General features: G+C 37.0%; 1 non-coding gene across 1 annotated transcript; it reads left to right on the top strand.

Annotated features, from left to right (window-relative positions):
* The first annotated feature begins 12,737 nt into the window (after positions 1-12,737).
* On the top strand, positions 12,738-12,844 carry LOC121211750 (small nucleolar RNA R71). The gene has a single exon (XR_005906968.1). It is a non-coding gene; the product is annotated as a small nucleolar RNA R71 (small nucleolar RNA).
* The last annotated feature ends 339 nt before the right edge of the window (positions 12,845-13,183 follow it).

Genomic DNA, 13,183 nt, shown 5'->3' with positions numbered 1-13,183 from the left:
CAACTTATCATCTTTGGGTACACAAATTCTGTCTCGAAACATTAAACAGCCATCTGAACCAATCTGAAAGTCTGATTCTATACGCTTCTCGCACTAAGTTATCTTAGCTTGAAATTCTTTATCACCTTTTTGAGCTTTGCAGATCTCTTGAAAAAGCATTGATTTTGCTCTCAACTTGGCTAAAATCAAACCATCGTTGGTTACTAACAACTGAGTCTTCATAGCCCTCAAGACAAACAATGGCTTCCAACTCAAAGCATCGGCGACCATGTTCGCCTTCCCCGGGTGATAGTCGATCACAAGTTTGTAATCTTTTATGAGCTCTAGCCATCTCTGTTGGCAAAGGTTCAGTTCCTTTAGAGTCATCAAATACTTTAAACTTTTATGGTCGGTGAATACTCGGCATCTCTTGCCATACAAATGGTGTCTCCAAATCTTCAGTGCAAACACTATGGCAAGTAACTCTAAGTTGTGAGTCGGATAGTTTTTCTCATGTAGCTTTAGTTGTCTCAAGGCATATGCTATTACCTTGCCTTCTTGCATGAGCACACATCCCAATCCATTCAAGGATGCGTCGCTATACACTACGAATTCTTTTCCCGATTCTGGTTGCACTAAAATTGGAGCTTCAGTCAACAACGCCTTTAATTTCTTGAAACTCTGTTGGCATTTTTTTTCCATTCAAACTTGACATCTTTCTGTAGCAACCTCGTCATCGGAGTAGCAATCATGGAGAATCCTTTAACGAATCGGCTGTAGTAACCCACTAAGCCTAGAAAGCTTTTAATCTCTGATACATTCCTCGGTAGTTTCCATTCAACAATAGCCGAGATCTTACTCGGGTCAACTCAAATTCCATCACCCGACACGATGTGTCCTAAGAATTTGACCTTTCAGAACCAAAAATCACTTTTACTAAACTTGGCATACAACTACTTATCTCTTAAAGTCTGCAAAACAGTTTTCAAATGCTTCGTATGCTCACTCTCATAAAAAAAAATTAATATATCATCGATAAAAACAACAACAAATTTATCCAAGTAGGGTCAGAAGATACGATTCATAATCCATGAACACTGCAGGAGAATTTGTTAAGTCAAAGGGCATGACAAGGAACTCATAATGGTCGTACCTCGTTTGAAACGTGGTTTTCGGTACATCTTTCTTCTTAACTCTTAGCTGGTACTAACCAGACTTTAAGTCTATTTTAGAAAACACTGTAGCTTCTTTCAACTGGTCAAATAGATCATCGATTCTTGGCAAAGGATACTTGTTCTTCACAGTCACCTTGTTGAGCTGTCTGTAGTCTATACATAACCTCATCAGCCTATCTTTCTTCTTCACAAAAAGTACCGGAGCACCCCACGAAGAATGGATCGGTCTTGCGAAACCCTTATCCATTAACTCTTGTAGCTGAACCTTCAACTCTTTTAAATCCAACGGTGTCATCCTATACAGGGCAACTGAAATAAGTGTCATACTAGGGATCAACTCAATACCAAACTCGACTTCCCTAGTTGGTGGCAATCTGAGCAACTCATCCAGAAACACATCTAGGTACTCACATACCACAGGCACTGACTCAATCTTTACTTCCTATTCTTGGTTATTCAACACAAATGCAAGATAGGACTCATACCCTTTTCTCATATATTTCTCAACAGTCATAGAAGAAATCAATACAGGTAAGCTATCCAGTTCACCTGATTCAACCCAAATAATATCCCTATTTCCATATTTCAGTTCAATAAACTTACTACCACAGTTTACTAACACGTTATGAACAGTCAACCAATCCATGCCAAGAATTAGGTCAAATTCATCAAATGGTAGTAGTATGACGTTAGCCGAAAAACAATGACCTCTAATCATCAAAGGACAATTTCTACACACTTTGTCAATTATCACATGCTTGCCTAACAGGTTTGACACTATTATCAAAAATTTTGTAGACTCAACAGGCATATTCATGCTAGACCCCAATTTCACACAAGTATAGAAATGGGTAGACCCTAGATCATTCAAAGCAACAACAAGAATATTGTGAAGAGAAAAAGTACCCGTAATCATATCCGGTAACGATACCTTTTTGCTAGCGTGAACGACATAAGTCCTTGTAGGCTCTCGGCCCTCGGACCTCACGGTGGAATCTCTAGGCGCACTTCTACTGCTAGCCCCACTTCCTGGGTTCTTTTGTGGTCTGTTCCTAGAAAGAGTGTTACTCAATCTCATACCTTGATCTCTATCTTTCTCGACCATCTCGGGACAACTACGAAGAAAATGGTCTAGCGACCCACATGTAAAATAGCCTCTTTTATTTCCTCGGCACTCACCGAAATGATGTCTACTGCACTGTGAACATTCTGGTCTGTTCGATCGAGCACTACCAACGCTCGCGATAAAAGTGGTTTGAGCTTTAGACACTGTAAACTGCTTATTCTTATTTCTGCTCGAGAATCCTACTGACGCCATTGATCGAGTAGGAAACTCTCTCGATCACTTGGATGAGGTTTGAAATGATCTTTCCATTTGTCTTTTCATTGAGTCACGAGACTCATTATTAGCTTTTCTCTACTCCTTGACCAACTCTTCTGCCTTGCAAGCTCTCTCAACAAGCACCACAAACTCCCTTAAGTCTAAGATGCCAACTAATAATCGGATGCCTTCATTCAATCTATCCTCAAATCTCTTGCACATGATGGTTTCGGTAGATACGCACTATCTAGCGTATTTGCTGAACCTCACGAACTCATGCTCATATTCTGTTACTGCTATTCGGCCTTACTTCGATTCTAGAAATTCCTTTCTCTTCTGGTCTATAAACCTCTGACTAATATACTTCTTTCAGACTTCCTCTTGGAAAAACTCTCATGTAATCCTTTCCCTTAGTACAACCGACATAAAGGTGTTCCACCATTGGTAGGTCGAGTCTTGCAGGAGTGACACAACACACTTTATGCACTCCTTAGGCGTGCAAGACAATTCATCGAATACCCTAATGGTATTTTCTAGCCAGAATTCTTCCCTATCTAGGTCGTAATCTCTATTCACTCTAAATTCCTCGGTCCCTTGCTTCCAAATTCTGTCAAATGGAGGTTTTTCCCTTCTTAACATTTCCACCACTTGGGGAGCTACAGGGGCAGTCTTGGGAATTGGAGGGGGTGGAGGAGTTGGAGTGTTCAGATTTGAACGAACAAACTCTGAATACCAAGCATCCATATATGGAGATAGGCATTTCTAGGCCCTCCGCCCTGACTCAGTGTCACGGTCCCACTTTCGATTGGCGCAGTCCCCTCAGTGGGAGCTGGCATATTACTCTCTACATCATCTGCCACTGCTCCGTCGGGATCCATTTACTATATGAAAACACAATTTAAATTCGTCAGGAGTCGTCACACTATCATATCACCTATATGGCATGTATAGCTACACTCGTACTCATGCTAGGTTAGTCCGAGAATCGACTAAACCATATCTCTAATACCACTAAATGTAACACCCCTTACCCGAATCCTATGTCGGGACAGGTAGGAGGCGTTACTGGACTTAAACACATGCATACAAACATTTTTGGGTCATAAAATTTTGCTCAAATTTAAAACTTTCAAACTTCCTCTAACGTCCCTAATATGGACCTACGAGGTGTAAAACACTCTTTGGAAATAGTTCGGGAATAAACCAAATACTTCATAAAAATTTGAAAAATTTCAATGCAAACGGGGGCACACGCCCGTGTGTTCTCGTAACTTGGCCATGTTGAAGGCCCATGTAAATTTATTTCTCAATTCAAACCTATAGGGGTTTTCACATGGCCTGACACACGCCTATGTCTATGCTCCGTGTCCCTCACACGACCATGACACGCTCGTGTTTTAGCTCGTGTATTAGAACCTTAACATTCTGTTTCTGATGTCATCAACCATTTAAGGGTACATGACTAAGGCACACGCCCGTGTGCTAGGCCATGTGGTGAATTTAATTTCACATTTAAGGTGCAAACTTCACATGGCCTAGGCACATGCCCATGTACTATGGCCATGTCCTCCACACAGTTGAGACACACGGCCGTGTCTCCGCCCGTGTGGTTACTACTGGGCATTCTTTTTAGCCAAATTTAGGTGTAGGGGACACAAAACCTAACTACACACCCATGGGGTAGACCATGTTTCACACACGGCCTAGACACACGCCCGTGTGTCTGCCCGTGTGGACAAAAACAAGGCTATCTACCAAGCCTCTTTGCCACCCTTAGTTGCACCAACCTACACCACATCAAACATCTTCAATCCAAGCACAAACACATAACCAAAACAGCCATAACCAAACATCCAAACATCGATTCTAAGCTATTTTCTATCACACACAAGATCTCTTACTTATCAATACAAACCATGCAATAATCACATCCATGGAAATCCTCATCAAATGCATTTAGCAATAATAAATATTTTCCATCATCCATGGCCTTATACAAAATGAATCAACCTTCATGACAAGCCAACATATTTGGCTAAAAAAATATGGCATTTAGCAAAAAAACCAAGTCCCTATACATGCCATCCTCAAAATGATAAATCTAACCATACCAAATATTCTGATTGATAGTGTGATCGAGCCTCCAATGTCCTTTGATCCCCGAGTTAGCTTGGCGATGCTATAAGAAAAAGGAAGGGGAGTAAGCATAAAGCTTAGTAAGTTGCATGTAAATAAGTAACAACATAAACATGCATCTTTAAACACATAGCATATTGTAAACCAGCACAACATTCTTGATTTAACAATGGTAGATTTACTACATATTTACACATCACAAGTATAAGCCAAAAATTTCAAGATCATTTCCAAAATCATTCGCATAGATAGAACTTACTCAATTTCATCCTTACCATTAAGGCATCATAACTAAGCTCATATCTCATGAGTTTCGAGTAAGAACCTGTATCACTCACAACATGATTATATCCTTTTATACCTTTATTATAAGCTTAAAATAACCTAGAACCATTTGTAATACTAAAGGATACCCGATAAGCCTCACACAAGAGGGTAAATTGCCGATGCCATATCCCAGATATGGTCTTACAATGGCTCACTTGTCGAGGCCGATGCCATGTCCTAGACGTGGTCTTACATAGGCTCTTATAATGTCGCTGATGTCATGTCCCAGACACGGTCTTACACTAGCACACATAGCAACGCCGATGCCATGTCCCAGACATGGTCTTACACTGGCTCTCATAATGTGGCCGATGCCATGTCTCAGACATGGTCTTACACTAGCTCTTATAATGTGGCTAATGCCATGTCCTAGACATGGTCTTACACTGGCACACATATCACCCAATTGTCACGGCATGGATATCCAATCTATTCCTAAGGTTCAACCGAGAGTTTTTACTACATCTGTTTTCATCATGCATATTCACAACAATAATCAAACACTTTATGCCATATTTTTTGTTCAATACATAATAACAAAAAAAGTTGTATTATTTACGTACAACTTACCTCGGTATACAAAAAGTGGGCGACTAGATTGAATTAGTCTACTCGCTTGGTCTTCCCGCGGTCTGGGTCGAACTCCATTTTTCTTGATCTATAATGACAAATTCACTTTTTTAATCACTACATTAATCAAGAAAATCTATAATTCATACATGGGCAAAATTACCATTTTACCCCTAGACTTTCACATAATTATAATTTTGCCCCTAAGCTCGTAAAACGATTTTAATCAAATTTCATCCTTTAACAAGCCTAGATGAACCTTTATTACTCTTATAGAAACTCAAAATTTTCAATTATTTCATACATTTACAACCTATTTTTATAAATTTCACAAAATGGTCCTTTTAGGTGTTTTCATGAGAACCACTTTCATAAAAGTTGTTTATTTAACAGCCAAGTTTCATTTTCTTCCATAAATACTCAGCAGACATCACAAATCCTCTGATGGTAAATCTTAAACTATCAACCATTTTGTAAAAGAGTCCCTTTATTAGCTAGATTAAGCTATAATGGTTCCAAAGACATAAAATTCAACAAAAATGACCATCAAAATCACTTACTTGCAAGGGATAGAAGTCGCTAAAGTTTTGAGCTCTCAAAATCCCCTATTTACTGAAATTTTTGTGGAGAAGAAAGGAAAATGAAAAAGATTATAGCTATCTTTTATGTTAATATTTTATTATCAATTAAGTCACCTAACATTTAACCATTCCATGAATTAAGGCTCCATCTCCAGCCATTAATAAATTTGTGGTCTATTTACTCACTAAGGACCTCTAATTTAATGTTTCATAGCCATTTAACACTTTTATCTAGTAAAACAAATCTTTTGCACTTTATACAACTTAGTCCTTCTTCGAAATTAAGCAAGAAATCGCTAAAATTAGTTCACCAAAATTTTCAAACATTCATATAACCATGCTATAACATATAAAATATTATTAAAATAATTTCTCTGACTTTGGATTAGTGGTTCCAAAACCACTGTTCTGACTAGGCCCAAAATCGGGCTGCTACAAAAGTGATCTTTCCTAATCGCCTTGTTCAACTTCCGATAATCGATGCAAATTCTCCATCCCATAACTGTTCTAGTTGGTATCAACTTGTCATTCTCGTTCTTAATGATTATAATACCTCCTTTCTTTTGCATGCATTAGACTAGACTTACCCACGAACTGTCTAAGATGGGCTAAATTATACACGTATCTAACCACTTAATGATTTCTTTCTTTACCACGTCCTTCATGATAGGGTTCAGTCTTCGTTGTCCATCAATCGTCCCTTTCTCGCCATCTTCCAGGATGATCTTGTGCATGCATGTAGACAGACTAATGCCACAAATATTAGATATGGTCCACCCCATAGCCTTCTTGAATTGTTTCAATACCAGGATGAGTTACCTTCTTGCTCTTCGGTCAATTCCACTGAAACAATCATAGGCAAAGTTGAAGCGTTACCTAAATAAAAATATTTTAAATGTGAGGGAAGTACCTTCAGTTTTAATTTAGGTGGCTCCTCAATTGACGCTTTCAGCTGGATGTAGTCTCTACTTTCTAGCTCCAAAGATTCAAAGCGGGATTGTAAATTAAATCCCCTTAAATTAGCTTCTAGCAAAGCTAAGTATTCCTCTCCCTCTTCATCACTTGGAGGGTCTGATGTCAAAATTTACTCCAATGGGTTCTCAACATAGTTGAGTTCCTTTTCCATGACTAATTCCTATAAATCAAACATTGTAGAACAATTATCAAGTGTGTCAGGAAATCGCATAGACTTAAAAACATTAAATGTTACTTGATCGTCCTGAACATGCATAGTAAGCTCGCCCTTTTACACATCGATAAGGGTCTTTCCAGTTGCTAGGAAAGGCCTTCCTAGTATGATTGACACCTTTTTATCTACTTCAAAGTCTAGAATAACAAAGTCAGCAGGGAAAATAAATTTATCTACATGTACTAATACATCATCGATTTTTCCTTCTGGATGTGCTAAGGATCGATTTGCTAATTGAAATGTAACCGTAGTAACTCTAATTTCTCATATCCCCAACTGTCTAAATATAGACACAAGCATCAAATTAATGCTCGCACCCAAATCACATAATGTCTTACCACAATACATTGCTTCAATGTTGCAAGGTACGGTAAAACATCCAAGATCCTTTAACATTGAAGGTAGTTTATCTTAAAGATATGCACTGCATTCCTTTTTCAGGGCTACTGTCTCAAATTCCCCAAGTCTCCACTTCTTGGTCATGATATCCTTCATGAATTTAATGTAATTTGGCATTTTTTCAAATGCTTTTACCAACGAAATGTTGATATGAAGTTTCTTGAGTACGTCTAAAAACTTCTTGAACTGGACTTCCTACTTTTGCTTCTGAAGTCTTTGAGGGTAGAGTGGTGGAGGATTCTTTACTTGAAATGGTTGATTTGTCTTCTGTGACAATTTTGCATCTAACGAATTTGTTAGTTTATCAGAATTGATTAGTTCAAAAGTTACCTTATCAGATTTTGTAGATTCTGGTTTAGGTGAAACTGAAATTTCAAAACTCGGTTGAACTTCCACTGAATCTTGAGCATTAGCTGGCTCCTCTTCAATTTTGACAGTGTTGGGTTCTAATGTCTTTGCACTCCTCAATTTCAATGCTTTACAATGCTCTTTCCCCAGATTTCTTGGATTCTCGTGTCACTAGGCAAAGCACCTTGTGGACGATTTCTGAGTTTAGTAGTAAGATGGCCTATTTGGTTTTTCAAGTTTTTCAATGTACCTGATTGGCTTTGGATTAAGGCATAATTTTTAGCTACGTATGCCTTCAAAAAAATTTTCTAAGCCATTGGAAGACTCAGCTTGAGGTTGCTTCTAAACTTGTTGGGTAAAAACAAGCGGTGGTAGTGTAATAGCCCTTTTTTAGTGAAATCAGAACAGTGGTTTTGGGACCACAAATCTAAAGTGGAAAATTTTATTTTATTATTATTTTATAGTCTACAACATGATAGAAATACCATATAAAAATTTTGCTAAGAAATTTTACCGTTTACATGCTTAATTTGATAAAAAAAAGACTAAATCGTGTAAAGTGCAAAAGTTGTATTATAATAGCTAAAGGTTTTGAATAGATATAGAACTTTAAAGTGGAGGCTCTGTATGGTTGAGCATAACAACAGTTTTCAGTCAAGCATAAAAATGGCACTGTATGAGGCTTTGTATGGTTGTAAATGCCGAACTCCGTTATACTAGACCGAGCTTAGTGAGAAAAAGATACACGGGGTTGATTTGATTCGCGAGATTGAAGACAAAGTGAAAGTGATCAGAGATAGTTTAAAAGTAGCTTTAGATTTTCAAAAATCATATGCAGATCTTAAACTAAAAGATATAGAATTCCAAGTCGGTGACAGGGTATTCTTGAAAGTTGAGTCCACCACTTATCGAGCAGTACAAGATTACTGAAAGAATCAGACCTGTGGAATACCAACTAGTTTTACCGTCAGAACTAGAAAAAATTTACAATGTCTTTCACGTGTCTATGTTAGGACAATACCGAACTAACCCATCACTCGACAGATGTTAAGATTCACCTAATATGTCGTATAGTGAAGAACCAATCAGAATTCTAGAACAAGAGGTGAAAGAATTGAGAAATTAGAACATAGCTTTAGTTAAAGTTCTTTGGCAGTGACACGAAATAGAAGAAGCTTCTTAGGAACCCGAGGAAGCTATAAGAAAGCAATATTCGAACATCTTTTCTGGTAAGATTTTAGGGGACGAAAATCCTTTTAGACAGGAGAGTTGTAACAACCCGTTTTCATTGAAATCAAAATAGTGGTTTTGGGACCACAAATTAGAAGTCAAAAAATTTATTTTATTATTATTTTATGGTCTACAGCATGATAGAAATACTGTATAAAAATTTCATTAATAAATTTTACCATTTACATGCTTAATTTGATAAAAAGGACTAAATCGCATAAAGTGCAAAAGTTGTGTTCTAATAGCTAAAGGTGTTAAATAGCTATAGAAGCTTAAAGCGGAGATCCTTATATGGTAATTAGGCCATAAATGAAATAGTGGAAGATGTTGGTTTGCCATTTGTGTAATTTTTAAAGTTATTAAAGGTTAAATTAGTAAAAAAGGTAATTAATGTTAAAATAAATAAAAGAAAAACAAGTTATCATCTTTTAGCTTCTTCATCAACCGATTCTAACTTGGAGAAACCATATCTAGGTTTAGCCAAGCTTGCAAGCTCAATTGGTGAGTGATTTTTAATCTGTTTTTAATGATTTCTATGTTTCTGGGATCGTTGTAGCTTAATCTAACTAGCCTAGGGACTAATTTGTAAAATTTTTAAACTGTTAGGGTTTCACCATTGATGAGCATGCTTGATTTTTGAAGTTTGATGATAGAAAATGAATGGATGTTGTTAGATAAACAACTTTTGTAAAGGAATTTTTAGTAAAATTGTCAAATAGGGATTAAATTGAAAAATAAGATAAATTCATGGTAAATTTGTGAAATTTTGAAATATATGGGTTGTTATAAGCATGTGTAAAAAAATCGGCTAGGCTTGGGTAAGGGTTAAATTACTAGAATTTCATTTTCTGAGCCTAAGGACTAGATTTCAAAGAAATTAAAAGTATGGGGGAAAAAATATGTGTTGGACTAAATTGAATGTGAAATATATTGAATTGGATTAAATTTATCAGCATAGATCCAGAAAGACCTTGTACAGAGTTGGATCGAGGAAAAGAAAAAATCTCAGATTAATCGCCTCCATACCTACGTATACTCGTCGAGGAAAGTTTGTGTAATTAAATTGAGTATTTATATGTTTTAATCGAATTATATGTACATGATTTGTATAATTACCATGTATAAATACCGACTGCATATCCAATGACGTACAATGATTACCGAGCCCTGTTTGAACCTAAGGAATTCGTAAGATATAAATGACATGTCATTAGGGTTACCAATTTGGTTGAGGTCCTGCATGTGTTGTGGACACACCACAGCTTGTATGAGCTTACCGATTCTCAGCTTGTGAGAGCTTACCGATTTACTACTCGTGAGAGCATACCGATTCATAGCTCGTATGAGCATACATGTACAGGAACTGATGGATTACAGTTTAGCACACTATATGTGAGCTATCCCAAGTATCCAACGATATTCTAAATGGTCCAACGGGAAATGTTCTGATACAATATGTTTTGAGTTCGATGCGAACTATTACAGATATAAGTATGAATTACATGGAAAATGACATTACATTGTATATAAGTATATGGAATGGATGATACATGTATAGGGATTATGATTAATTGTTGAGCCCATCCATGACTTGGTTTATATAAGTGTTTACATGACTAACATGGTTGATGTATATGTGCTTAGGCATTTGGCCAATATATGTTGGGATATGCTATGATTACTTACCTTATTTGTGAATAAATGGTAAGTTAAATTCTATGTTATACGAAATTACAAAGCTTAAATGCTTACTCTGTGTATTTTTTGTATTTAATAGTGAATCGGAAGCTCGTTCAGGTTGGAAACTTGTTGGAACTATATCACACTATCCATCGACTCTTTTGGTACTTACAGTAGGTTTAATTTTGGTTATAATGGCATGTATAAGTTATTTTGGCTAATGTTGGCCTATATAATTTTTTGAGATTATAGCCATTTGATTTGGCTTGTGTTTTGGTATATTTTGGTATGTATATATGTAGCCTTAATTCGGTTGATTTGTGGTTTGATTGATGGTTAAATGATGGAAGGTAAAATGATAGTTATATGTGCATTTTGTATAAGTGTTTCGTGAGTTGTTGAAATGTTTGTGAATTGGTACCTTGTTGTGTAAGACATATATGTCAAATTATGTGAGAAATTGAAGGGGATGTTTGACATCAATTGGTATGATTTGGTAAAGTGATTTACATGATATGTATTGATGCAAGTATGCATATAAGTTAGTTGAACATTTGGTTATATTGAATACATGGTTAAACATTTTTATATTTTTCATTTGAGGTGCCTAAGGGCATATTGGTTTTATGTGATCATACCATTTGTATAAGGCTTGATTATGCTTGTGTTGGATGCCTTAATATGGCTTGTTTATATGCACAAAACTGAATGTAGGTTGATGCCAAATTGGGTTAGAAAAATGGCTTATAAAATAGCCTATTTTCATCTATACAGGCAGAGACAAAGGCATGTGTCTCAACCGGTGTGACATACGGCCAGGTGACATGACCATGTGTCCCCGGTAGCTTTCAAAAAGGTTCCAAGTCAGGATATTACACCTGAACACAAAGCCTAGCACACAGGTGTGTGGCTTTGCCGTGTGACCAAGTCAAAGAGTTACACGGGCACGGACATGGGCTAGGAGCTGGCCATGTGTCCCTATTTCGAATGCTCACACGGCCTAAAACACTCTCTTGGCCGTGTGATCCCTGTAGCTTTGAAAAATTGTAATATTTTTCAAAAAATTCTCTAAGTTCCCAATTTAGTCCCTACTTGTTTCTAATGTGTATTTTGGGCCTCGAGGGCTTGGATAAGGGACAATATGTATGATTTTGATTGGTTTTTTATATGAATTTTGATAAGTTATGGAATTTTTGAAATTCTAGTTATTAGTACTGTAAACTTCAATAATACTTTGTAACCCTGTTCCGACGACAGATACGGGTTAGGGGTGTTACAGGCTAGGTAGGTCTAGGTTACGCATAAGTGTTACTAGGTCCAGCCCCTCGGTTACTCCAAGAGAAATTAGGGTGGTTTCAACAAGATAGGTTATAAAAATTTGATTGCAGTCGTTGTCTTCCTTGGTTCTAGTTTTGATTACCCATGTAATACACGTATTTTGGGTTTGGTGGACATTCTTCGAACAAATTTCCTTCCCCATAATAAAAACAAGCTATTTTTTCAAATTGATTTAGTGGTTGAGCTGTAAAATTATTAAACCCATTTGTTGTGAAATTTTTAAGCATCGATAATATTGAGGATACTTGAGATGCAAGTGAATTGAGAGCGTCTACTTCATGTAATCTAGCAACTCATCTTCTTGACACTGCTCGATTGGTTGGCCATTGATAAATGTTGTTGGCCATCCTCTTAAAGATTTCATAGGCCTCGTTATACAACTTAGAAAGAAGAGCACTATTAATAGAAGTGTCCACTACCATCCTTGTGTGAGCATTAAGATCTCAAGTTGGATGCAATGATAGATTCTGTGATAAGGGCACTTCTGTAATAATTCTTTGCACCTTTCCCATGCCTTATATAAGGACTCATCATCCATTTGTTGGAAAGCAGTGATCTCGTTCCTCAACTTAGCATTCTTGCTAGGCAGTAAATACTTCATGAGGAATCTTTTTGCTAACTCTTGCCATGTTGAAATGGAATTTTGTGGCAATGAGTTGAACTAGGCTCGAGCTCTGTCCTTTTGCGAATATGGGAACAAATTTAATTGGACTGCATCTTCGGGTACTCCGGCTAAGTTGAAAGAATCACTCACTTTCGTAAACAGTCTTAAGTGTAGGTGAGGATCTTCGATAGGCATGCCACTAAATTGGCCCATTGTTGAAGCATCTGGAACATGACTGGCTTTAGCTCAAATTGTTGTGCCTTGATTTCGAGTCTCCTAATACCCGGATTAAGATCATGAAACACT

The sequence above is a fragment of the Gossypium hirsutum genome, chromosome A12 (genome assembly GCF_007990345.1).
Source record: "Gossypium hirsutum isolate 1008001.06 chromosome A12, Gossypium_hirsutum_v2.1, whole genome shotgun sequence".
Taxonomy (NCBI): domain Eukaryota; kingdom Viridiplantae; phylum Streptophyta; class Magnoliopsida; order Malvales; family Malvaceae; genus Gossypium; species Gossypium hirsutum.
This window is presented reverse-complemented; position numbering and strand designations above follow the sequence as displayed.